Source organism: Pelecanus crispus, chromosome 2, assembly GCF_030463565.1.
Source record: "Pelecanus crispus isolate bPelCri1 chromosome 2, bPelCri1.pri, whole genome shotgun sequence".
Lineage (NCBI taxonomy): Eukaryota > Metazoa > Chordata > Aves > Pelecaniformes > Pelecanidae > Pelecanus > Pelecanus crispus.
The window spans coordinates 16612885-16637204 of record NC_134644.1 but is presented as its reverse complement, the minus strand read 5'-3'; the positions used below and the strand labels follow the sequence as shown (position 1 = coordinate 16637204).

The window sequence follows — 24320 nt, the reverse complement described above, 5'->3', positions numbered from 1 at the left end:
CTTTATGAACAATACTTTGATTTCCATATGCTGTCCTCCAAACATATGTCCACAGAATAATAAATAAATCCCTAAACATTAGATTTTGTTCAGATCAGTGGTAGAGAAATCTGTTATTTGCCTTGTTAGCTGGACAAATAGTTTGGAGCAATTCACAAAATCCACGTCAGTCATGACACTTGGTTTTTCTCCAACAAAACTTGTTTCACTATAAATCATCTTTGCTTAGGTATTTGAAGCAAGAAGTGCACGTTATAATATTCATGCTTGTACAGCATGTGATTACTGAACAGTCTGGGCTAAATCCGTCCCTGGTTACTTGCTTGATTCTTAAGGACTTGATAAGACGAGTTAGATAATACGCAGTAATGATTGGTGGTAAAAGTTTGCCTGGGAGCAACAGTCGTGTCAGGGTTCCTCAGCCCTGTCACCAGAGATGCCAATACGTAGGGCTTGGTCTGGCGGATTTGGTTTCAGGGGGCTGAGGAGAGCCCAGCAGCTTGGTGCACTGAGCCAGCTGAGAGAATACAAATGAGAATGGGAGTCTCAGAGAGGCAGAAACTGCAGGTGCGGAGACAGGTCTGGTTTTAAGTTTTATTAGCAGATGATTTCACTCAACCCTGGACGGGAAGGAGGAGCAGACACAATTTGTGGAATCAGCTTAATCTTTTCCTAAAAGGTGGTGGCACTTGGAGCCCGGGTTGTGCTCTGGGCCTCTTTCGGACTGCAGCGAAAGGCTTTTCTCTGCCCCTGCGCCTTTGTGTCTCAGCTGTGCTGCCGTTTTATTTAACAAGTTGCTGTTAGCCAGACAATCTCATTTACTTTTCATTATCCTACTGTGAGTGACATTAAAATGTTGCCATTAATTTGTTTAGACCTTTATTCTACTGTTATGTTCACTGAAATGTTCCCAGCATATTAATATACAAGGAAGAGCTAAAAATGACAGGACAATAAAGTGTGTCTGACATTTTTAAAGAGATCAAAGGAAAAAAATGTCTTCATGATGACCAATGTCATTTTTAACAACGCTGCTCCAAACTGTCCAGGGCACATTACTTATGTTTACATGAAGCCCCACGAGACAACTGCAAAGATGATATCACTAGTTAAAGTGGACGGCCTAAGGCTCCTTAAATTGAAAATGACATTACCTCATCAGTTAAAATTGTGTGCCAGCTTTGGTGTATATCAAGTAGAAAATAAAGCTGACACTGATGGAACTGTAAGCATTAACATATGTGAAATATTGTGTTAACTGCATTTCCTCTTATGTATTTGATTTTTCTAGTAGCAATTGCTCTGCTAGTTAGCTTCGCTGTCCCATTTCAGATTGGTGGAAATACAAAGCGGAAATGTTCATTTCTGAGATAATTTTACAAATACTTTAAGTAGCCTGCATTTTTTTAAAATTAGACTTCTGTTCTTTCTGTCATTTCTATATGATATATGTATAACAGGATTTGGAAGTTGGGAGGAGAGTTGTAAAAAGACTTCAGAATTGTTTTTCTTTGCGGTTTTTTTCCCCTTTAGAAATATCCTTAAGAATACCAGCTTTAGGTTCCCTGCAAAACCTATTGGAAGTACTCAGGAATGCAGGCTGCTAGTTTTTATACTTTAGGGAAAAAATGAATGTTGAGAATTTTTAACAAGACAACCTTTCTCTGAATAATTAACTGCTCGTTAAAGAGCAAGAGGAACCACACAAAACCACAGCATCTGTGTGACAGTCTTTGCTCTTCTCTCCATGATGACATTATTTCACCAGTTTCCCAGACACCATTCATTGCTCAAGACTCAACAGTAGATAATTTTTCAAATGAATATCAATATTTCTGAATTAGTAAATGATATGAACAATTTTAACTAAAAATGCTAAGCAAATTTTTACATGCTTTTTTACTTCATGTATAAAGAAGAAAAAAAAACCCAAAAGGTTTGAGTTCAGTATCTTTATTCTGCTACACCTTAAAAATAAAATCTTCTATAGTCTTGCTAAGTCTTTTGTATACAGCCAAGAAAATAATGAACCTGTAAGTACCAATTTTGCTATTATAAGAAGTAAATTTGGCAAAAAAGAAAATCAAATTAAATACTATCACTCTCCTAGGTTTCTTCCTTTATAGCAATAGCCGGCCCACACCTTTCCATTGTCCCTTACAGTGACAGAATTGTAATTTATGGTGCTCTTTCTGGCTGCTGTACAATTGTAAATGACACATTTTGGTTACTAAAAGGCTGTCTTCTAATGGACTTTGCAAGTTATAGGTCATGCAGCCCTGTGGAGGACTGGAGGATTTTTCATTTTTTTTCTTTCACTTTGAAAAATTACTAACAGACAGAAAAGAAGTTTCGCTGTAAGACAATAGGTATGAAGTGCGATTTGAAAAGGGGAAACTTTAAAGATCAGCCCTACAACCTTCATATTCTAAGGATCATGTCTTTCACTTGGCAGCTAACAAATGGATTTGGATTCTCCACACTGGCAGCAACATCTGATATCTGGGCTGCTCTAAGTGAGTATCTATGTCTTTTTTTTTCTTAGGGAAATGAAATTACTCTGGATTTTACTAGTTTATACTTGGAAACCAATGTCCTGCTGTCATTTTTGCACTTTTCAAAATCCTACCAGAGACCATAGTGTATCACAAACAACTGTTCTTGTAAATAGGAGAAAGTACAGTCACAACTTGAAAATGGAGTTGCTGCCAAGGAAGCTCAGAAAGCAGCTTGCATCTCCCTCTGGACTTGGTAGCAGTTCATCTCCATAAGTTTGTCAGGAGAAGATGCTGTGCCAGGGATGCAGTTGGCACATTGGCATCCCTGTGAGGAGACTGAATTTGTCACCTCTGCAGCGCCCAGACAGTCTTGGCATGCAGCCCAGAATACTGAGTTTGCAAATTTGGATTTCCCACTTGGCAATTCTTCGCTCAGTTACTGCTGCCAATGGTGTGGCAAATATTTCTTGTAATGTTATAGTCCTTTAGGGTTTATGGCACAGAGATGTAAATATAAACATGGCGCTAACCATTGAGTATAGTTTCAGGTGAAAGACAAGAGCACGAGTTCATGTGCGAAAACAGGAGATGCCTGCCCAGAAGAGGGGGTAATCAGCAGATATGTTAATGGAACCACTATGCCATGATGCAAAAAGCATTCCCTTTTTGCTTGTCTGGGTCTTTCTGGATATCCTGGTTTTGCTTGCTTTCTGTGGTGTGCAAGGACTGTGCATGGCTCTCAGGTGGGAGCCTGCTAAAATGCACTGCAGAGCTTGCATGCTGACCTTGCTCCTCCCAGCTGGTACCCGAACATGCCATTACTAGACGGTCCTAATTTTATGGAAACAATGTCTGGGACAGATTCCCATTGGAAAGATGAGGGAATCTAGAATTCCTCCACAAATTCTTGAAGGAATTGCAAAAAACTTGCTCTTTTTTTGGAAAGTGTAAGTTATAGGTTCAAGGAAAAGGCCAAGCAATACCTATAAAATGAGCACTGGGCAATGAAAAACATAAACAGCTGCAGAATACAGATTTTGGTGAATTTTCTATTTCCAGTTTCTACTAGGTGATAACAGTGCTTACGTCTGGTTTCAGTACTGAACATGCTGTCGACCCCTGAAGTGCACTGCAGCACCTTGTACTGCAGAAAGTGAAGTGGAAGTGCTGGAAAGCCCTGCCTGCTGCTGAAGCCAGACACTCTGCCAAGCTACGCTCCGCTTCTACACATTTTCCTGTTATTAGGGCAGTGAGATCTTATGCCTTTTGCCTAAAAAAAATTCTTCCCAAGACATATGCAGAACTCAGCTTAAATCTAAGTATTTGCCATTTTACCTTATAAAACAATCGGTGAAGCCTATACAACTATAATTTACATCTGAATATGCCATATTTTTCTGCAGCCTACTATGATAGGCATCTATAGGGTGGTTATGAGTATTTTGGTTATTCACCTGTTAGAATGAAAAGATTTGCCACATCTCTGTTTCTTTTATCTCTCTGATTCCACTTCCACCAGGCTGCTAAATCTCTCCCTGACATGAATTATCCACCCTGGTCAGACTATCTTTAGTTCTGAGAATTTGCTTCTTAGTATGTATCTTTCTTTTGCCTTTATTTTATAAGAAATTTTTTTTTTAATTGCTCACAAGGCGCCATTTTAGCTGAACAGAAGGCACTGCGAGAGAAAATCTAAATAAAGAGCTTCAAGTTGTTCTGCACCACGGATTTGTGCCCCATTAGTGACTGAGGGTTAGCGGTGTGGGATTTACTGCAGTGCTTGTGGCACAAGGCAGTCTGTATCCCAGAGCTAGAAGCTTAAGAACTGCAGGCACTCGAGGGACACCAACCTTAATCCCAGTTTATTAGCAACCTGAAAAAGAAGTACATGCTGTTAAAAATAAAAAATTAAGCACAGCCCCAAACAGGCTGTTTTTCTGCCTGTAGCCCCAGCATCTGTTTGGTTGCTCTCCGTCCAAGCTTTCGTGCAGCCTGACTGCTCTTTGGGGGCCTCCTGTGCCGCACCCTGGCAAGGTGACCTGCCTAATGGGTGTTGGTTCTCCGAGTGCGGACACGCATACAGCGGAATGAGCACCAGCCAGGCAGTGCAAATTCCATGAGAAACAGGGAGGCGGGAGAGAGTGCCCATGGCAGGAGGCTTTTAAACTGGTTTTGCTTGTACTGGATTCATGGTGCGGATGAAGGCCCCTAAGGGAGACAACATACCATCTGAATTCCACAGTTCTCTAAAGTGCTGGATATTTAAATATGCAATTTGCAATCAATTAATGATTTGTAATTTACTGAAATCCCTGTCAGTTTGGGGGGCCTTTGTTACCATTGGTCTTGTGTGAGCTGGTGTTTTTATGGTCTTCACCCAGGGCCAAAATTCATTGAAGTTACTCACACAAAGGTCCTGCCAACCTAAGAGATTTCTGGGAATAAGGCCATTGGGATTTGGCCACTGTTCAGTAATTTACTAATGCCATTAACTGACAGTGGGTCTCCATTAAGAATGAACTAGTGAGGGTCTATTTTAGTAGAAGACATTGTTGTAGTGAAAAAGAGAAAAGATGTAACAAAGACATCGATGAAGATCTACAGTTACCCACTGTAACAGTTTGATTGCGACTAGTGTTAGCAACAGTTTTGTTATTACACTGGTTTCTGGAATCATCTAATGCTTTGGGATTTGCCCTTTCATTTTAAAATTAAGCTTTTAATTCTCTGCTGAACAGTGGAATCTGAAATACAACATACCTTAACCAATAAAAGTTCAAAACCCAGAAGTAATAAAAATAATCACTACTATTTTAAAATCTGATTATCCTTCATCTTATCACATGCTTCTGGTTGTTTGGCTCATGCCTTTTGAATACCTGGGGCTGGCAGAACTGAAGATCTGAACTAAGTAAGCAAGATTATATCTGCACTTTTATCTATACAGCTCCACTGAGAACAGTAGACAGATCTTTAGCTGCTGCAAATGAGATTAGCCCCTTTATGTCAATGGATCTGAGCCAGTTTACACTGATATATGGCTAAAGAGGGTGCAAGTGGTGACAGAATATTTTACCTTGTATTTACTTAGTTCTATTCTATTTACACCAAATAAAATCTGGAAAATTCTTCAGCAGAAATGTGAATACCAGGATTCACTCCGGGAATGAACGTAACAATGTTATACAGAAAGAGAAGAAGAATCAGAGGTTGTGGACTGTGTTTTGCCTATGTCCTAGGGGAAGTAAAAGCAAAATTCATCTGCTAAGGTCTTCAGCATATCTGTCTGCAAAAAGCATTTTACCAATGAAAAGATCTGATCTTGAAGTTAGGGCAAACTCCACTGATTTCACTGCTTGCCACATACTGTAATAAATTATAATATAATGATCCCAGTATATCAAAATGAAAACCTCTTCTGGGAAGAAACATTCAATTTTAAACCTTTTCAGTGAGGAACTTCAGTTCATGACTTTCTGGCGTAGAAAAATGCTGTCTTTTCATAGAAAAAGGTTTCTGTCTGTCAAATAAGACAAATTTACTAATCCATGACTTCGAGTTTAAGTGGGGGAAAAAGAAACACTTAGCAGTTTAAAGACTTCAGAGACGAAGGAGCTTTCTAGTGTCAAACTGGTGAAGTTTAGTATTTATAGGAAATTCACATGCCTCTAATTACTCTAAACTCAATTCCCAAGTAAAATATGCCATCTGGAAGATATTAGAGTCATTTACAACTTGTTCACCTCCCTATTTCACTGCAAAGTCTTACCTCTTGCCAACTTTCCAGGGTTCTTCACAAAATAAAATGCAGTCTAAGTTTTACTGGTTGCTTCATAGTTACTTTATCTACATTGAGCCAGCTAAGAGCTTAAGAAACTGGAAAAAAAGAGATATTTTCTAAAAGTAATTTTCTTATTACTCACTATACCTCAAGTTTTATATTCTTTCATATGGACATTTCAGGTGTGAGGGTTATGTCTTGGCTTAGTTCGGTATTTAGCCACTAATGTGACATGGTTAGATTTGGAATGATATTCTAGGTGATAAGAGTGAGAAAAAAGATGGCACAAGCAGTCATCTTGCATAAGAGTAGGCTCTTGTAAGCCAAAAAAATTATTTCCAAAAACTCAATTATACAGTTTTGTTTTTGTTTTTATGACCTCCCAAGAGACACCCATCAATCAGAAAACTTCTCGTTAGTTGAGCAACTTCATCCAAGTATGCCAATCTGTTTATAAGTGAAGCTTTGCAACATTCCTCTGAGGTAAAGTTGTCATTCTCATTTTACATATGTGGAGACAGAAGAGAGTGCCAACAGTCTCCCAGAAATTTTGCAAACAGCAAGGAACAAAGCCTAGATAGCCACATACCGTGTTTTAAATAGAAGAGCCCAGTCTAGCTCCTCCTGAAATAATGGAAAGATTCCTAACGGCTTCCATGGGTGTTGAATAAAGCTTCTTAACAGAGGCTTGAAACTTGGAAGTTTTCTTAAGCCATAGAATGACTGGAAGAAAGGGCTGCAAAGTCTCACACAGTCTCACAAATACATTTGTGTGAATTCCATAGGAGAACTAGACTAAATTACTTGCATAGAGAGACTCATGCATATATACACACTCACACTGCTGCAAGGAGTCAAACACTATCTGTATGCCTCTATATCCATTAAACATTGTTTTCATGTGCCTAACAAGTTTTATGATTTGTGATTGGATTAGTGCTGTTAGCATGTACTGCTGAATTCACTAAAAAGCCTGCTTAATTGGTAAGTTATACAAGCTTCAGGCTTGCTTCCTCGAATGCCTAAAGAACAGAGAAATAGTTGTATCAAATGAAGATCAGAATCATTTCTGATTTTCTTTCCATCAAAGTAGAAAAGGAATGCTTTAAAGTGATGGCAACCTTGTAGTACTCCATTTGGGAGTTTTGAACTGCTGATTAATTTGTAATTATCCTGTTGGGATCTATGTGGTATATTAATCATAACTTTAGGAACTTGACTTTTAAAAGTATTAGGTAGATGTTAGCTTTTCACAGAAACTGTGAAAGTTCAGAACATAAAATAAGTTCCACGCTTTTGAAACTCAAATATTTGTCCCTTGTGGGCTGTCTACAACCTCTCTGAGCAACACCCATAATTAATGAAACTAAAAGAGGCTAAAGGAGAAAGGAAATTGCAGACATACGTATCAGTTTTAGAACACAAGTTATGGCAATTTTCTTCCACGGCAACCATGTCCTGAAGCTCTGTAAATGCAGTAAAATGACGTGTATTTTCATTTATTTCCAGTTAGGAACTATATTAAGAGAGTCTTAAGGATGCAGCATTAAGCACTTGGAACTCAATATTTCTCAGTGTTGTTCCCTTTATTCTGATTTCTGCACTACATTGCCTTTGGGCAGACCGTTGGCAAAGTAAAAAATCCACTGTGGGATTAGTGTCTTCACATACCTAGTCTGTATTGATATAAATGATTTCTGTGGGTCTTCCTTGCCTGAAAGTGTGACACATGTAAATGAGTGGATTGATTTTTGCTGAGACTGTCTCTAAAACCTGTGTATAGCCACATGACTAGGCACACGTACAAACAAGTGGAGTTATCAGAAAAAATATGGCTTTGCTGTTGAAACTTTTGACTTGTCAGTGTTTAATCATGTGCACGTATTAGAAGTTTTTTTAGGGTGGGAAGGAGGGCAGACTCTCTTAAGCTATCACCAAAGAAAAAAGATTTTGAATTACATAAAGGAGATAAAAACTTTCAAGGCTTTTCTGGATTGAAAACAGAGTCCTGAAGTGTGTGAAATGTATGGCATTATTAGCTAAATATTGTCATAATGCTGAGAAGACCTTTGGCAGTCTGTTGTAACACTTAAAGATGAAAACCATGTCTCCTTCTTTCATATAATACAAACTTGAAAAGACAAAGTGCCTGGCCATAGCATCTAGAAGCGCTCTCTGGCACAGGGGGCACACAAAGCTGAATAAGAAGCATTTGTAGTTCAGAGATCAGCCCACTTATAATGTCCGCATGTTTCCTGGCGGGCCGTTATCTCAGCACAAAATCATTTGGTTGTGTATATTGCCACTTTAACAAACAACCCTTAAGCAGCATGAGTAATATGCATAGCTGGCAATTTTAAAGAAGCCCTGGCTTTGTGAAATCTAAATGCTATTTCACAAGAGCAGTGCAAGGAACGTTTACTCATAGACAGTGCTTTCAAATTTCAGCCTTCTGATCTTAGAAAGTGTGGTTGAAGAGCTGCCTGAAAAAGTTCCATCATTCTTCTGTTTTGCAATGGAGACATGTGTATGCACATATGTGTGCATGTCTCTGTGCGTATATTTTTATATTCTTTGTACAAAAAAAGACCAGAATTATTTTAGCGCTCTCTTTCCAATGTGCATTCTCAAGCAGAGGAGCAGCCTGGGAAACTTTCAGCCTGAAGATGTGCATTTCAAAACAACTAAAGCAAATGAGAACAGGGAAGCAGAGTGGAAACCTCTATGCAAATTTAACTATAGTAATTGCTACCGATCCTTTTCTATTAATTTGTTGTCCGATTTCAGTACAGACATTATGAATAAAACTTCTATTGATAACTTAGTGTGTTTCCTTATAGGTGTAGTTGGGTTTTGCACACACCAGTGTGTCAATTCAGTTAGTACAGACCTCCCCATGAGTTTCTGCTCTTGAAATCTACATTAGGAAATTCAATAGCATCCTCAGCATCATTTTCTTATAAAGTACGTGAATACTTAAAAGTTATTGCAAACAGATCACTGTTTCTCTTAAACTCAGCTTAGTACAGAGTTACAGTACATTGTTTTTGTAATAGAGCTCACAGTTAAACTGTACCAATTTGAAACACCAGTATATAAAAGTTTGTCCCATTGAGCAATTTTATTACCATTTTATTGCATGTATCATTGAACTGAAAAGTATATATAACTTCAGTGAGTGTATTTATATTATGATAAAATGTACTATGGATGTTTAAAGCTGCTAAGCCTGAAGTTAGTTCATTTGTATCCTGTATCACAGAGAATGTCACAGTTTTTATGAGTTTTGTGACCTTATGATTTATATAGGTCTTGAGAAATAACTATGTGTTTAGAATGGAGGAAAACAGTGGCCAATAAACATTCCCAGTAGCCTAAAAACAGGAACAGCTTGTTAGCTGAGGTCAGCCATATGACCCAGCGCCTAGTGAAACTGCATTGTTATAGCTGGAGCATGGGGCAAACCAGCCATACAAAAAAATGCCACCCCAGTGATCCACCTCTCATAAAAATGTCTTTCTTAGAAAGACAGGCATGTGATAATGACTTACAGGAAGGAAAATGTGCACAGCAGATCAGCATCATCCCTGGTACAAATTTACAGATTTTAGTGGAGTTGCATCAGAGGTGCATCGGCCTATGCTATTTTAAAATGGAAAACTAAGTTGAAAACCTGCCAGTGCCTGCTAAAGAATATGCATAGTTTTCTTCTGGTACTAAATACTTACTTGTGAAAGCAAGCAGGTTAATGAACATACACACAACACAAACGCATACACAGCTCGTGGGCTTCAGTAATTGGGACCATACTGCATACATGCGTGTCAGCTCAAATCCCCAGCGGGAGCTGCACAAATGTCAAGGAAGTATTCATTAGATGGGACCGAGTTTGCTTCTTTCCACTTCCTCTTCCTCCCTCATCAGTGCAACTTCTTGAGATATACTCTATTAAATCTGCTGAGCATTTGGACCTATACTTGGTGAAGGCTGAATCTTGTTTGGAGCCGCACGGCTGCGAGACGACCCCTGTCTTTGGAATCTGGGCAGTGCAAAACTAAGTCAGGACTAACACCCTCATACAGAAATTGCTGCTTTTGAGGTCAGCAGTAATGCTGTGCTAGAACCACTCTCTCCCATTGTCCTGGCTGCTTCCACAGCTGTGATCCAGAAAAACAGAGTCTTCAGGAAAGGGCTGTTACTGGGTCTGAGAAAGCATGGGATAATGATGTTGATTTGTCCTCTGCATTTCACGGGTCAGGCTTCTGTCCTTGCTTTCTACTCAGGGAAATGGACAGTGTGACATGGAGGTATAATATATATTCCCTGAAATATCAAGGGGACCTATGGTAACTCAATGAATTACAAACATAAACGGTGTTGTAACTTCTTTCCTTTTGTTACCCATAAGAGAGTGGTGCTCTATGTCTTCATTAATCAATTACAATAAATAAGCCTTGAAAGGCAATAAACCATTACACAGCCGATGAAAACACCTACTCTGCAATTAAATGGATAAAATCCTGATTTGATGGCTTTTGTTTCGTTTACACTTCTAGTCAGGTATCTATTAATGCTTTTACTTTTGTTTGTCTACTTAGTAGTGATAAGCATACAAGAACAATCTGTATAAGACTCTGTGGTATTAAGCATTGATTCTTTCCTCTCCTTCACTCATGGCAAGCAGCACACTAACACAGACAGACAAGCCGTGAAATCTATTTGGGCCGGACTCTCTTGTACGTGCAGAGAATCTGAGCAAGATAACACCATGCTTTCCTTTGCGGTTTAATAAGGCAAAAGACAGGCTTTTGCACACTAGGGAGAACAAGGTTTGTTTGCCTTATGCATTCTTAAAGGTATAAATTGCCCAAAACAGTAGTAGGAAGTGTGGGAAGGAAATGAGATAATGCCCCATCCCTTTCCTCACCTCGAGCCCCCAGAGCTGGCTCATAGAGATGTCTGGCTTGCACAGAAGGAATCAGAGACTCCTGACAGCGTGGTCTCCATCCTCCTGTTGCAAACCCTCCCCGTGCTGTGTGTGAAGCGGTGCAGCTCCCGGCGTGCACGGCAGGTCGCAAGGTGCACTTCTGGAGCCGTCCTCCCTCCACCAGCGGTACAGCCAAACACTGTCACCTTGTAGCACGTTAACGAAAGGGAAATCTGCAGTTTTGCTTCTCAGTGCTAAGATACCCAAATAACCAACATCACCCCCAGCTTTGAGCCAGATGATATATGTGCTGTGTTCGTCCCCTACTGTGAATAAAACAGTTGGTACCTGGCAGGGGGAGGATCTGCAGTTGGAGGAATCTTTTTGTCAAAAGCACTTGTTCTTCTCAAACTGAGACATTATTTTCATAACTTTTAAATACAAACCCTTCCTGTTTGAACAGCTCACGTGTTTCATGCCGTTGAGCCTAGGTGTCAGCGCGTAGTCCCCTTTAAAATTTTACGTAACTCATTTTGTTACATTGTAAACATTTCCAAGATACAGGGTCCTGGTCTTTATTACAGGGTTGAAATGGTAATAATCCCCCCCTCTTTCCTGAAACATGCAGAAAAACCCTTTAACAAATTAAACGTACACATTCCTCATTAGCTTTAACCTGAATTTGGTCTCGCGGGCACTGTAAAGCCAGTCCTTCTTTCTCTCTCTCTGAACAAAGGGATGTTAAGAGACTAACAGACTATTGGAGAGGCAAAATCCTGCCTGACTCACAGTACCAACACATGTTGAGATGAACAGATTCCTGAAACAGCTCCAGTGAATTGAATTTTCACGTATTTGGCATATAACAACACGTATTTCAGCTTTTCCTCAATTACTGCACATTTCTCCTCAAGCAGATACCATGAAGTGTCCTCTGCCCTTGCATGATTGCCACATGTCTAGTGTAGGAACCACACCAGCCAGACAACTTTGAGAAATATTTCAAACCTTTGTCCCTTCCCCCGTGAAAATTCCACATGGGAATTCACAAAAATCACAACCAGCAGAGGGATAAGAGGGGAACTGATGAAGGATTGTGTCTTTTTTTTTTCCCCATAGGGATAAGGATCATGGAAGAGCCTCTCATGCCGGCAACAAAAGGATATTATCAGCTGGAAAGAACCTGAGTAAGGTTTCTACGCAGCATTATGCTCTGGGAAAATAACAGTATTGCTCGTTAATGGTGCTGCTCAGAGCAGTGATAAACTCTACCAAAAATTGCTATTCTTGCATTTGGAGATGAGATTACAACACAGGGACACGTGTCTGAACTATTTTTATTTAACTGGCTGAGGTATTAATAATGTCATAGACTCTGTTCAGTGCTGAATGTTCCCACCAGGGACAATAAAACCTATGTCACCACAGCTTTGCCACTAACTGGGTAAGGATTTGGCACCATTATGGATGCTACAGTCACGTCTTTGACTGCAGCATGGATGCAGATGTCTAACATGTGGCAGGTTGGAAGCTGGGAGTCATTCTGCTTTTGTGAGAGCCACCAGCCGGGATGGCAGGAGTGTAGGGAGGGAATTGGGCAGGACTGCCATGCTGCCCAGGGGTTGCTTGGTCACCTGTAAACTTTCCATGTCATTACAGCTCCGTGCTGCTCAGACAGTAGCTAACAGGGCCATCAGGTCAGGAGATTAAAGAGAAAGTTGAGATTTCATGCTTCAAATGCAAGCAAATGTGAGCCTAGATGGCCCTCAGTATCATGGGGCTTAGGTTGTTTAGTGACATGGGAGATGATGGGAGAAAGTGGGCAGAGATTGGACTGGAAGGCTGAAAGCACACGTTCTGTTCCTCTGCCATCACTATTCAGTGAAGCCAAGTGCCAGCTAACTTCCTTATGCCTCAGTTTCTCAGTCTGGAAAATCAGATATTGATATTTCCCTGAAAGAGTTTGAAGGCATTGGATAAACCGAGATGGCTACAATACTAGTGACACCGTCATTAATTTTGTGAATTAATACGTCTTTTGTAAATAGGTATATTTGGTTGACAGCTCTGCATTCTTGCTCCTAACCCTTTTAGCTTTGATTTAAATTTTCTACCTTTGCAGATGGTCATTGAACAAGAAGGACAAAGAGACTTAAAATACTATGTATTTTTTGTGAGCCTCCATTTCAAAATGTTCATAGTGAAATACGGCATTTTGCTACTCTTGCCACTACATCAAACCTCATTCTACTAAGCACATTATAACAAGTAATAAAATTTCTTTATAACCCAGAAATACTCATGGATGTAGTCTTGTCTAGATGTGCAGGGATTTACACAATTAATACTCAAAACTATTAATAAGCTTTCTGCATAAACCCCTAGGTGTGGAAAGAGGCTACTGTGTATCCATAAGCTCCTTAAGATGGGTACTTACAAGGAGTCCGAAGAATGAAGGATTTGGGGGAGAGTCTGTTTTTAAGCAGAAAATGATTGTCTGACATCTGAGGGACCCAGAATTACTCTGAATTACCCTGTGCTGAGCTTCCTGCTGCTCTGGAGAACTGGTTATCTGAGGTAGACACACTGTTGTGTTATGGCAGGGTGCCCCAGCAGGTTATCCACACTTGTTTCACTCTTGACTAAACATATTGGGCAAATGGATTCAAAGAATTTCTTCTTTGAAGAGGGGTATTTCCTGTACCTGAGCTCAGGTGTGAGAGGTTGGCCACCTTTCCCCCAGACTTTCTAAATGATGATGGTGATTATACTTCAGTCAGTAAAACAGAATAGGAAACAAGGAAATGTGCTACCTCCTTCATAATCCTGGCAGTATTTTCTATTTGAATCTCAGCTGATTATGCTTTTTCACCCTTTGATAATCAGCATACAATCCAGTAATTGTACTGTGGGGTGGAGTCTTTTCAAATAAACGTATTGCAAAAAAAGTCTCGTTGCATAAAAGCCTTAGCCAAATTGTATACAGGATAGATTACATACACACCATGAAGCTGTCAAAACATTGTGATTTGATTAATGAGGCTGTTAATTTTCAGCCTTGTCTCCCATACAGATCTCGAGCCTCTTCAGTCACATCAAGACTTGTGAGGTTAACGATATTCCCTGCCAGCCTTAGCATGAGTCTGTCACGTTATAAATGACTCTCCCTCTGTTTGCCATGTAGGAACTGCCTTCGATACCTGGGGCGACGTGAGAGCGAGCGAGCATATTAGCAAACACTTCAAGACATTCTGAATGTGAAATGCCTTTCACCCAGTATGACCAGTGCCCTTTACACCCAGAATGTAAGCTCGCTCCTCTCCAACACACATTTTTTCTCCTCATGCTTTTAATCCTTAAGGATGCAAGTCCCGCCCACTTGAACTTTGCAGTCCCCTGCCCATCTACCTTCAGCCAATGCACTTTGTGAGAAGAAAATCAGGGAATTGCTATAAGGTAAATGAAAATGTTTTCGTATGAATTGAATCCTAAAACCAGCCTATCCTGTTTTCCTTAATCTGCAATAGCTGTGTTATTCTGTGAAAGAATCCCAAAAGTATTAACATAAGTAAGCAAGACAGAATGGTGCAGAGATCTTGTTTTCCATCATTTCAGCCCACTCTTCATACACACAGACACACAGACATGCAAATCCATGATTAGGAGGCATGGTGAAAACTGCTTTTAAGTGTGATCATTAATCATGTGTATATTGATGACCTTTTATTTGTATTTCTTTCATTTTAAGCACATCAGTCTTGGCTAATTGGTGCTTTATTAAATCAGTACTATCCACTACTCATATGATTTAGAAACATGAATTACTTGGTAAGCTAAAGAAGCTTAGTATTCAGCCCTTCTCATATTCAGGCCATATGCTTCACCTTACAAAATCTGAGATAAAAATGACAGCATCAAGAATTGATATGTATATGACATTTTAAGAATTAGACTGTACAGCCCTGGTTTTGCTGACATCAGTGAGACTATTCAGTGCACAAGGATTTAGCAGCATAGAGGTTGCACGTAGAGCTTGGGAGAAAGGTTTTACTGTTCTGCAGTATGACATCAGGTTGGGACAGTATCTATCTTTCTTCAATAAAGCCAACATAAATAAGAAGGAAAAAATCTCTTCTTATATGGTTTTAATGATTTCAATTGTTGGAAATGCAAAAAAAAAAAAAAAAAAAACTTTTAGCATATGTATGTGAATTAGAAATGCGCAATTCTTAAAGTTGAATCACTTAACAGAATTACAGATAAGCCTTCTTACATTCCCTAAGTGCTTATCAGCCTCACCGAAGGCAGGTTTCTGGTTTTTCATCAAATTAGTTTTATTTCAGTCAATACTGGTTAAGAACCTGTTACAAATCCTCCAACTTCTCCATGATTCAAATACCTTTGAATATTACATTGTTTTACAAAAACATGTTTTTGAATGTTGTCCAAAGTGATGCTGGAAAGCAGAAATACAATTTCTACATTCAATTTGCACCAGCCTGTCAAAAACAGCATAAAAGGGAGAGAAGAAAACAGGCTCTGTGATATGTTTTGCTATTGTTAAAAACAAGACGGCATCTCACCTAATAATTTAAATAAGATCCTGTTGCCTGACATTTTTAAAGCCTTTTGATCTCTTTCTTCTGGTTCCCTGGGTTGTGGCTCTGTAGGGTGCAGTAGAAGGAAAGCTATGGATTAAATTTCGTGTTGCCTATGTCCCCATTACTTTGCCAAAACCCCTGTTAGTGGGCAAAATGAAAGTTTGCTTTTATGAAGCACCACTCCACCGGAGATGGTGAACAACCTTTACTAAAGCTTTTTAGACACGGGCCAATCTGTAAACCTGCCAAATTCAAATTTTCTGTTATTATCAAGGCAATAATTCTTTGGCCCTTTGTTAAGACGATTTACCAATTTTCTTGGCACAAATTAGGGACTGAGATTTAACCTCCTATAATGTGATTTTGAAAATGAATTTAACACACACTGCACCCCCAAAATAACGTAGAGGTAATGCATTTGTTTTGCAATATGCTGCACTTGGATATAATGCTAGGAAATGACAAATTTTATCTTTCCAGAGCAAAGACAGAAAGAAAGATACGTTATTATCGCTGGTTCAGTGCAAGCGGATAAGCCTGAACAGTCTGAAGATAAAAACCTTAGCAGAATATTTAGAACTTCAGCCACACATCTAGCTTATGCATTTTCTCGCTGAATGCAATGTTAACACATTCATTAACTTTGCTAGAGGAAAAGGTCGGTTAAAAACTTAGACATATTAAACTATAACAAGAAATTTGTGAAAATAAGTATGAAACAGGCCTAAGAAATCATCGAGTTTGGAGCAGAATTTTTCACTGTTGCAACCCAATTAGTTTTGAAAGAATTCTACGAACCATTTACTATGGCCCCTTAGATTTCCAGTGGGTCAGATTTAGTGTAGGAGATTGTAAACTGCTTTGTGGCGAACAGCTCAAAGTATTTGCATTCGATTTACATTTAGAATATGTAACACAAGCTGAGAAGAGGCTGGAAAAGTCCTTTCAGAGAGCTCCATTTTATCTGTACATAGGCATTAACTCGCAGCGTGTCTGTGAGATTCGCAGGCTCATTTGGTTTGGCAGAGACCTCTAGCGGAGCCGTGCGCCCCTCCCCCCGTTCAAAGAGAAATGCTTATTAATTATTCTCCAAACCAGCTCTGATAGAAAAGTGTCACTTCTAGCCTTGACTGTCTCCCTTGACAGCCTGCTACTTTGCTTAAGTGATCTCACAGTTACAACATTTTTCATAATATTTAACCTAAATTTTCCTTGCTGCAGATTAATCCCACTCCTTCTCTTATCAAGTACAATAGCTTCACAGCTCGCAGGCAGTATTTCTAACATGAAACAGGGATCCAAGCGAGGGCTCTTTCTTAGAGTACGCGATGTCAAACTGACCTTTGACTCTCACACTTTAAATACATCTCTTGGCATCCTGTGCAAAAGAAAACAGACACCACTTGTTTCCTAAAGATTTTACAACTGGCTTGGGCTAATTAATCAGTCTGCAGCACACACGGCTCTGCGCTTACCTGTCTGGAGGAAGTGCAGATCACAGGAGCAAAGCGAGGTTTCTCAGATCTATCGTTCACCAGGTACTTCATTAATTACTGAACAGACAAAGGGAAATCTGTTCATGGCTGCTTCTTCCTTTCTGCTACTGTGCAGCAATCCCATTACCCATTTGGCTATTTCATTATATGCAAAAGTAGATTTTGGTTCCACGGCCTATTTCGATTCCTGGTGTAGTTTAGCCAAAGCCAGTGAAATTCCAGTAGGAACACTGTGTTTAAGCATTTAACCATCTGCACAAAAACCACAAAAGAGACGCCCAAACCAAAACCACTCATTTACATAATAAGGATGTGAACCTACTACAGCCATGTGAAACTATCATTTTTCACATGTGCTTGTGAATCTTTTCCCAGGCTTTTGCAGAGGGAGGGGCAATCTGAGGGTTGGGATATATGAAGTGAAGAGAAATGTGTGGGTGGGGAAAAGTGAGGGTTTTAATTTTTTCCCCTTTTATTCTTTAAGAAGTATGCAGCAATTACTTCTGTATTTTAAAGAAATGGTAAAAATACCCAGAGGTTATAGATTGATGCTTTTCCTTAATGTTTATACAAATATAAATACACACTAAAGTAAATACATAAGTAAATGGAATACACCCACCTCTACAATTACAAAATCACTTTCCCATGGGGAAATTTCATCGTATCCCCATCTGTTAGAACTTGGATTGTATCATGAACCATTATGGCTTATATCCCTTAATTATTTTGTATCATATGAAATGCAGTTGTGGATATTCCACGTCTTCATTGCAAATCCTTAATTTTCTTTCGTAAAGCTACCTATGTTCTTGGCCTCATTCTGTGTTGTGGAAATGAATTCCCAGGGTTAATTAGGTATAACAGAGTAAGCCACAGTCCTGATCCCACAGTCTCTACGTAAGTTAAATTCTCACAGAGATAACAAAACTTTTTCCAGGCTGAGAAGAAAAGAAAAGGGAAAAGTGTGCCCATGACAGTCTGCCACGCGGCTGAGACCAGGACCCCCAAGGAAGCCATGCAGCAGCCGTCCTGTGCAGAGGACCGTGGCAGACACCTTACCCAACAGGGAACCCAAAAAATCTGCACTCTGCAATCACACTCTCCTCTCTGGCATTGTGTGAAACTCTGCAGACTGTGGTAGCAGAGGGCATGGCAGTATGCAGCTTCTGCTGGTGGAGCCAAATATTCTGAGGAGGCGAAAAGGTGTTGCTGACTGAAGAGTCTCAGCTCTTAAAGAGCAATTTGAAATCTGCAATTTGAAAATATGTTCAAGTCCTTCTCACAGAGCTTTTCGGATCCTGCTTGCAGGACCTGCATGGTGTCCAGTCCTGCTCCTCCTCTGCCGAAGTTGAAAACTGACACAGCTCTATTAATTTAAGTGGATGCAATTTAACCTGCTGAGGCCTAGCCCAAGGCAAGTCCTCCTTAGTACACCTATAAACATGTAGCAGTAGGCATATTTAATAGCTGCTTTTATACCTTGCAGCTGAGATGTGGTTTCAAGTGTTCTTCCTCCAGTGAAGAATGTGGAATTCATAAATTGTGGTCATTTGACAAAACTTCTATAAGACCAGAAACTGCAAGCCTCCCTATGCATCCTACGAGCAACCGCACATCCTGCTTCCAAAGTTTGTACCTTGGACTCCTAAGAGCAAAGGGAATCTATACTTCTGGGTAGTATTCCTCAAGAAATAGTGCTTCTGATATCACCAGCTGATGTAAATAACAATTTTGTGATTTTACTTGAAAACACAGATTTTGTTATTTTTATAGTAGCACTATTTCATGACTTTGAACTAGTGCCTGCTTTACAGCTGTGCCCATTTTTGCCTACTGTATAGCTGCTTTGTCCTCTTGGTCAGAAAAGAGGCTTATTATGACAGACATGAAAATATCATGAAGATATTTTCATGATGGTTCAGCAGAAAGCCTCAGATCCTCAAATCCAGAGGGTCGATATAACAAAGAAGATAGACAGCCTGTGTTTGAATTACAAGGCCCTCCTGCCAGAAAAGAGGTGATGGATTTCTTGCACATCATTTCTTACTGGATATTAGATATCCTCTAATAGACTCACAATAAACTACAGCAGATGTTTGAAAAGCACATAATTTGCAATTGATTATACACATATATCACAAATCAGACATTGTATAAATAATAGTTGCCCTGTAATCATATTGCTTTTGTGAATCAGAGATTCAACTATTCAAACAATTGTTGAAATTTTATCACCAGTCTTTTACAGTAAATATAACTTTGAGGTACTAACACCTCCCAGCTACAGTGACGCTTAGGATACAAATCAAAAAGCTGATCTGAGGCTTCCCTGTGCGCAAGTATGTTTTGCACCCACAAAATGAATTGACCAGATGAGAGTAGCGGCATTTGCATTACTTGAATGTCCCTGCATTTCATTACTTAGCATGGGATCTGTTCAGGTATATGAATAAGATGTGGTAAGAAGAAGAAAAGGTATTCTGTTTTGCTGCCAGGTAAGGAGGGAAGTCAGTACTGGGTTTGGCCTCCATGCCTGAATCAGATGGAGCAGACGAGGAGGCTTGGAGACGGAAACCCACCACCAAGAGCAGCAGAGTGTCAGGCTGGAAGGGTTTGAAATGAGCTTCCTTGAGCTGCTTGGAAGCTGGAAAAGGAAAGGAGGGTTTCTTCTGAAGATTTTGAAAAGAAGAATAGATGCATCATGATCACTTCGGTATTATTCACCCACTCTGACATAATCTTTGTCTCCTTGGTTTGTTCCTGTCTGCTTTCACATGAACTGAGCAGTGTTGAAAATACACAGACATTTCCACACAAAAGAACACAAATATATCATTTGAATGTGAAAGCGCTGCTAAACAGTGCTCTCATTTAAATGATGCCTAAAGCCAAGAGACACAGGGTCTAAGATATATGAGAACAAGACACAAAACCATCTCCACCATGTTTAAAAGTACGTTTGTTTAACTACTCCATGCTGACATCACATTCAGTATTTTTCCCTAGGCCTGGAGTTGCTGAGACAGACAGAACATAGCTGACCTTTGGAGTGGGATTTTTGTAAAATAAATAAACTGGATGGCAGAGTATAAAAGTTACAAACCTCTTTAGAATGCCATATGTGAAAATGTTGTAAACAGTCCATAAATATCACCTGCTGGGTAGGACTTGTGGAAGCTGCTGCAGAATTCTCTGCTAACATCTTCCCCCCAAAACACTGAACCATCTGGTAATGACAATTTATTCTATAGCTCTCTGTTGGCATGTGCCTATAATTATAAAGCATGTTATTACCAGCTTCAGTCTGGAAGCAACAGCATCCCACGGCCTGGGGTCAGAAGTACTGACACTCTGACCGAAATGCTGGGGAAGGCTAAAGCACCCATGATGACACCAGCACAACATTTGTCTTCCTGTCTTTGGAGGCAACTTTACTGACATTACAGGTGAACATTTTACCAAGTGTTGTGATTGCAAACCTAAGTTCTTAGTTTTTCTTCCAGAATCTAACTTCCTGATGGGGAATTTAGCATTTGATCTAATTACAACTGAAGCAAATGGGTTTTTTCCACTACCAATGCAGAGCTGGACCAAGCTCAACTCTGCAACAGTGGTTTTAAAACTTGGTAACTTGTTTGTGACTATCTCTGCTATAACTAATTTTCTGAAATAACAGAGCCATTGACTGCTTTAAGAGTTAATTTCTTATTGAGTTAATTTTTGAAATAGATTTGCTTTTCAATTACAGATCTGCAAAAAATGTTTGAAGACCTTATTCCTTTTTACACATAAAACTTCCAAACTACAAAAATTATGTCTTTTTATTTTAACAAATTAGGCTTAAATATTCACTCCTTGGCTGACTTTTATCCTGGGAGTGAATTTTTATGGCTGATATTTAAATCCTTGAAAGTAGAGGTTTATAACAGAATCTCCGACATGTTTTAAACTACTGTGTAACAGTCCTGGCTGGCACTGCTCTAGTTAGCACTCCTTTTAATCTACAGTTTGAATATACTGCTGAAGAAATACTTTAGATTTTAGTGGACAAAATAGTTGTGGATCCTAAATGACTTGCCATGAGAAATGGAATTAAGAACAGTACGTATGGTTTAATAGCTTTATCATTATGAACAGGCACAAAGGCTGACATTTGAAAGTCATTATCCTCTTGCACAAGCTGGTACAATTATACTTTTAATCAAGAATTTCTACTTCTTTTGTTATTTCCTGCCTTTCTGAGTTCCTGTGATATACAGTTCCCATTTTGGCCTCATCCTGTTTTGCCCTGCTTCTTGTATGTTAAGGAGTCTAGCTCTACTGTAGGCTAGCATTTTTCAAATGCAGCAGCATAAAATAAACAGGAAAGATTCCCTTAGAGACACTGTTGTTTTTAGCTGATCAAAAGGCCATTCTGGCATCTGCTTCTTGCTCAATAAAAATATTATTTAAGGAAAAAGAGAAACAACTCTAGATTAGCATTGCGTCCTTAGCTTGGCTAAAGCCTCAGCAAAATAAAATGCTGGTATCATTACTGCTTAACCTATTGCTGCTTAAGCCCACCCTATTTTAGTTACATAAGGTAGAGACAACAAACCAGATTGCAATTGAAAATGCAGTGTCCTCTATTTTTCCCGAATTTAAACTACAGAACTACTTACTACAGTTCAGCAAAACATCAGAAACTTAAGGACACTGCCCTGACAATCTGCCAGGAGTCTATGAACTGCATCCGATTTTCGTGTTTCAAGTCTGTGGGAGTTTTGCAGCAACAGGAACTTCAGGATTTGGGCTTCCTAACTTGGTCTAAGACACAGTCATTGCTTTGACCCTGATTAAGAAAAAGTTTTGAGCTCAGACCTAAATGGATGCATGAGAACAGTCTTCTGAACAGAAGCATTTCACAGTGCCTTGTCGTCCATGCGGTGTGGTCTGCCGTGATTACAAATCCTAGCATGCAACGCTCCATCTTAATAGAAAAAGTCTTGTTCATGTGTTGAAGCAGGAATAGTTGGGCCTTAATTCAGTCACGTTACTAAGCATGTGCCTAATTGTAAGCACCTGTTGGCTACATTAAATTAAGCAGGGTTCAAGCATATGTTAAACAGGGCTGAGAGTGTGCTGAGAGAAGGAGGAGGAAGCTCAAGTGAATGAACTGCATTTGCTGAATTAGGCAGTCTGTGTGGTGTGCACTTATACTCTGGTATTTTCCTTTCCGTTCCCTTCCACTTCAGGGAAGTTGCTCATATCCTTTTGTCCTATTAAGTATCTTCTTTGCTACAGATGATCTCTAACTGCTGACCAGTCTGCTCCTGCAGTGCATGTGCTCTGCAGGAGTGACTTTGAATGCCACAGACCAGTGAACGCAGGTCTGTCAGCTTGCCCCACCGAGATTCAAAAAGGCTTTGAGCCAAGCCACAGAAGCTGCAGGTAACACTGCCAAAGCAAACGCACTTTTACGCTGTAAGTACATCAACATGTGACATATTTTAAGACAACAGTTTCATTTCTTGAAGAAAATGTTTACTTCCATATGAACAGAACATAGAGGTCTTGTGCTCACTTTCTGTTTTCATTTTCACTTGTAAACCAATTATACCGCTTGTTGTGCATTAAGCCTGTGACATGGCTAACAATTTCCAAACAGTTGCAAGATTTTTTTTTGCCTCATTGTCATGGGCAATACTGTGCCAACCCTGGCAATATCAGCTCTGTGTCCACCATGACAGAAATGAGTTTCTGCAGCTATCTAAGTCTGCCAGCTTTCCTCTCCACTTTGAGCAGACATTTCTGAGGCCTTTGGGTGGAATTTATTTCACCTTACAGTAGTTGTCTAAAACCGAGGGAGATACTCTGAGCTAGTTATTCTTGGTAGTCTGGGGAGAAAGATAAAGGCACCCTGAAAGAGTTATTTATCCTGGTGATTAGTTTTAAGGTGGGATGTATTTTTGCTGGAGGTATCTCCCTCCTCATAAGCCACAGGAGAAGCCCAGATATCCAGTTTAGAGGAGACATCCAGCTTTTGGAAGGATGAATTACATTAAATTAGGTGCTCTTTCTCCACTTTCTTACTATTTTTCTCATAATAATTTCTAAACGACACTTGCTTATCACTCCTGCCCATGCCTTGCACTTCCAGCTACACGTCAACTGTGTTTATTTCCTATACACATGCCAACACTGCTTTCTGCTACATGTTCCCTCCACATGGTAATTAATACTGTGCAGCACTTCTTTTGCTAGGAAAAAGCCTCTTTGGTGGATCACTCTTTCTCAACTGTTTGAAAGGGCATTATTAAGTTCAGTTTCAAATTGCCAGATGAAGAGAGAAAATTGCAAAGGGAAGACAGGCAGGAAAGTTTTAGACATTAGCAGCAATCTTCTGAAATTTAAATTGGGAATGCAGTTATAAGGGTGGATGAGAAAGATGTAATGTTGGGGAAAAAGATGAAATTTAGCTTGTAAGTTTGGCTTCTGGCTCTAACTTTCAGGTATGCACCATACAGTTACCAGACACCTGTGCTTGGGACTTGAAACTTGGCTGGTTGTTGCATCCGCGTGGTGTAAAATGGCATAGTAGGACTTTGATCTACTGCGGTGACCTAATCTTGCAGGAAGGACAACTCTGGCCCTGATACTCCAGGTCTGGGTGAGCTAGCGATTTTTGTGGATGAACATGCAGCAAGTTCGGAAAGTTCAAAAGTGAGGGTAGCTGCTCTTGTGGACGGAGCCAACAAAGGCAGGCGCTTGGCAAATACAACCAATTCCTGCCTCTCTTATCTTTGACATGCTGCCACAGCTTTACAAACACCTTTCAAAGGAAACATGTTGCAGTCAGGCCAAAGTAGCAGTGTCTCTGCTTCCACTGGTTTTGGCTCACCAGGGTGCTGAAGTGGTTGTGCACGTAAGCACGGAGGATGCTGGGCACTCCCAGAGGAGCACGTACTTTTCGTGCATCAAAGGAAGCTGAAGCCCAGGAGCCGGCCCACAAAGCATGTGTTCCCACTGTTTGCA

General features: G+C 39.9%; 1 protein-coding gene across 1 annotated transcript in view; it reads right to left on the bottom strand.

Annotated features, from left to right (window-relative positions):
• Nucleotides 1-24320, bottom strand: part of NRP1 (neuropilin 1) — a 110905-nt gene that overhangs the window by 65247 nt on the left and 21338 nt on the right. The gene's annotated exons all lie outside the window — the stretch shown is intronic.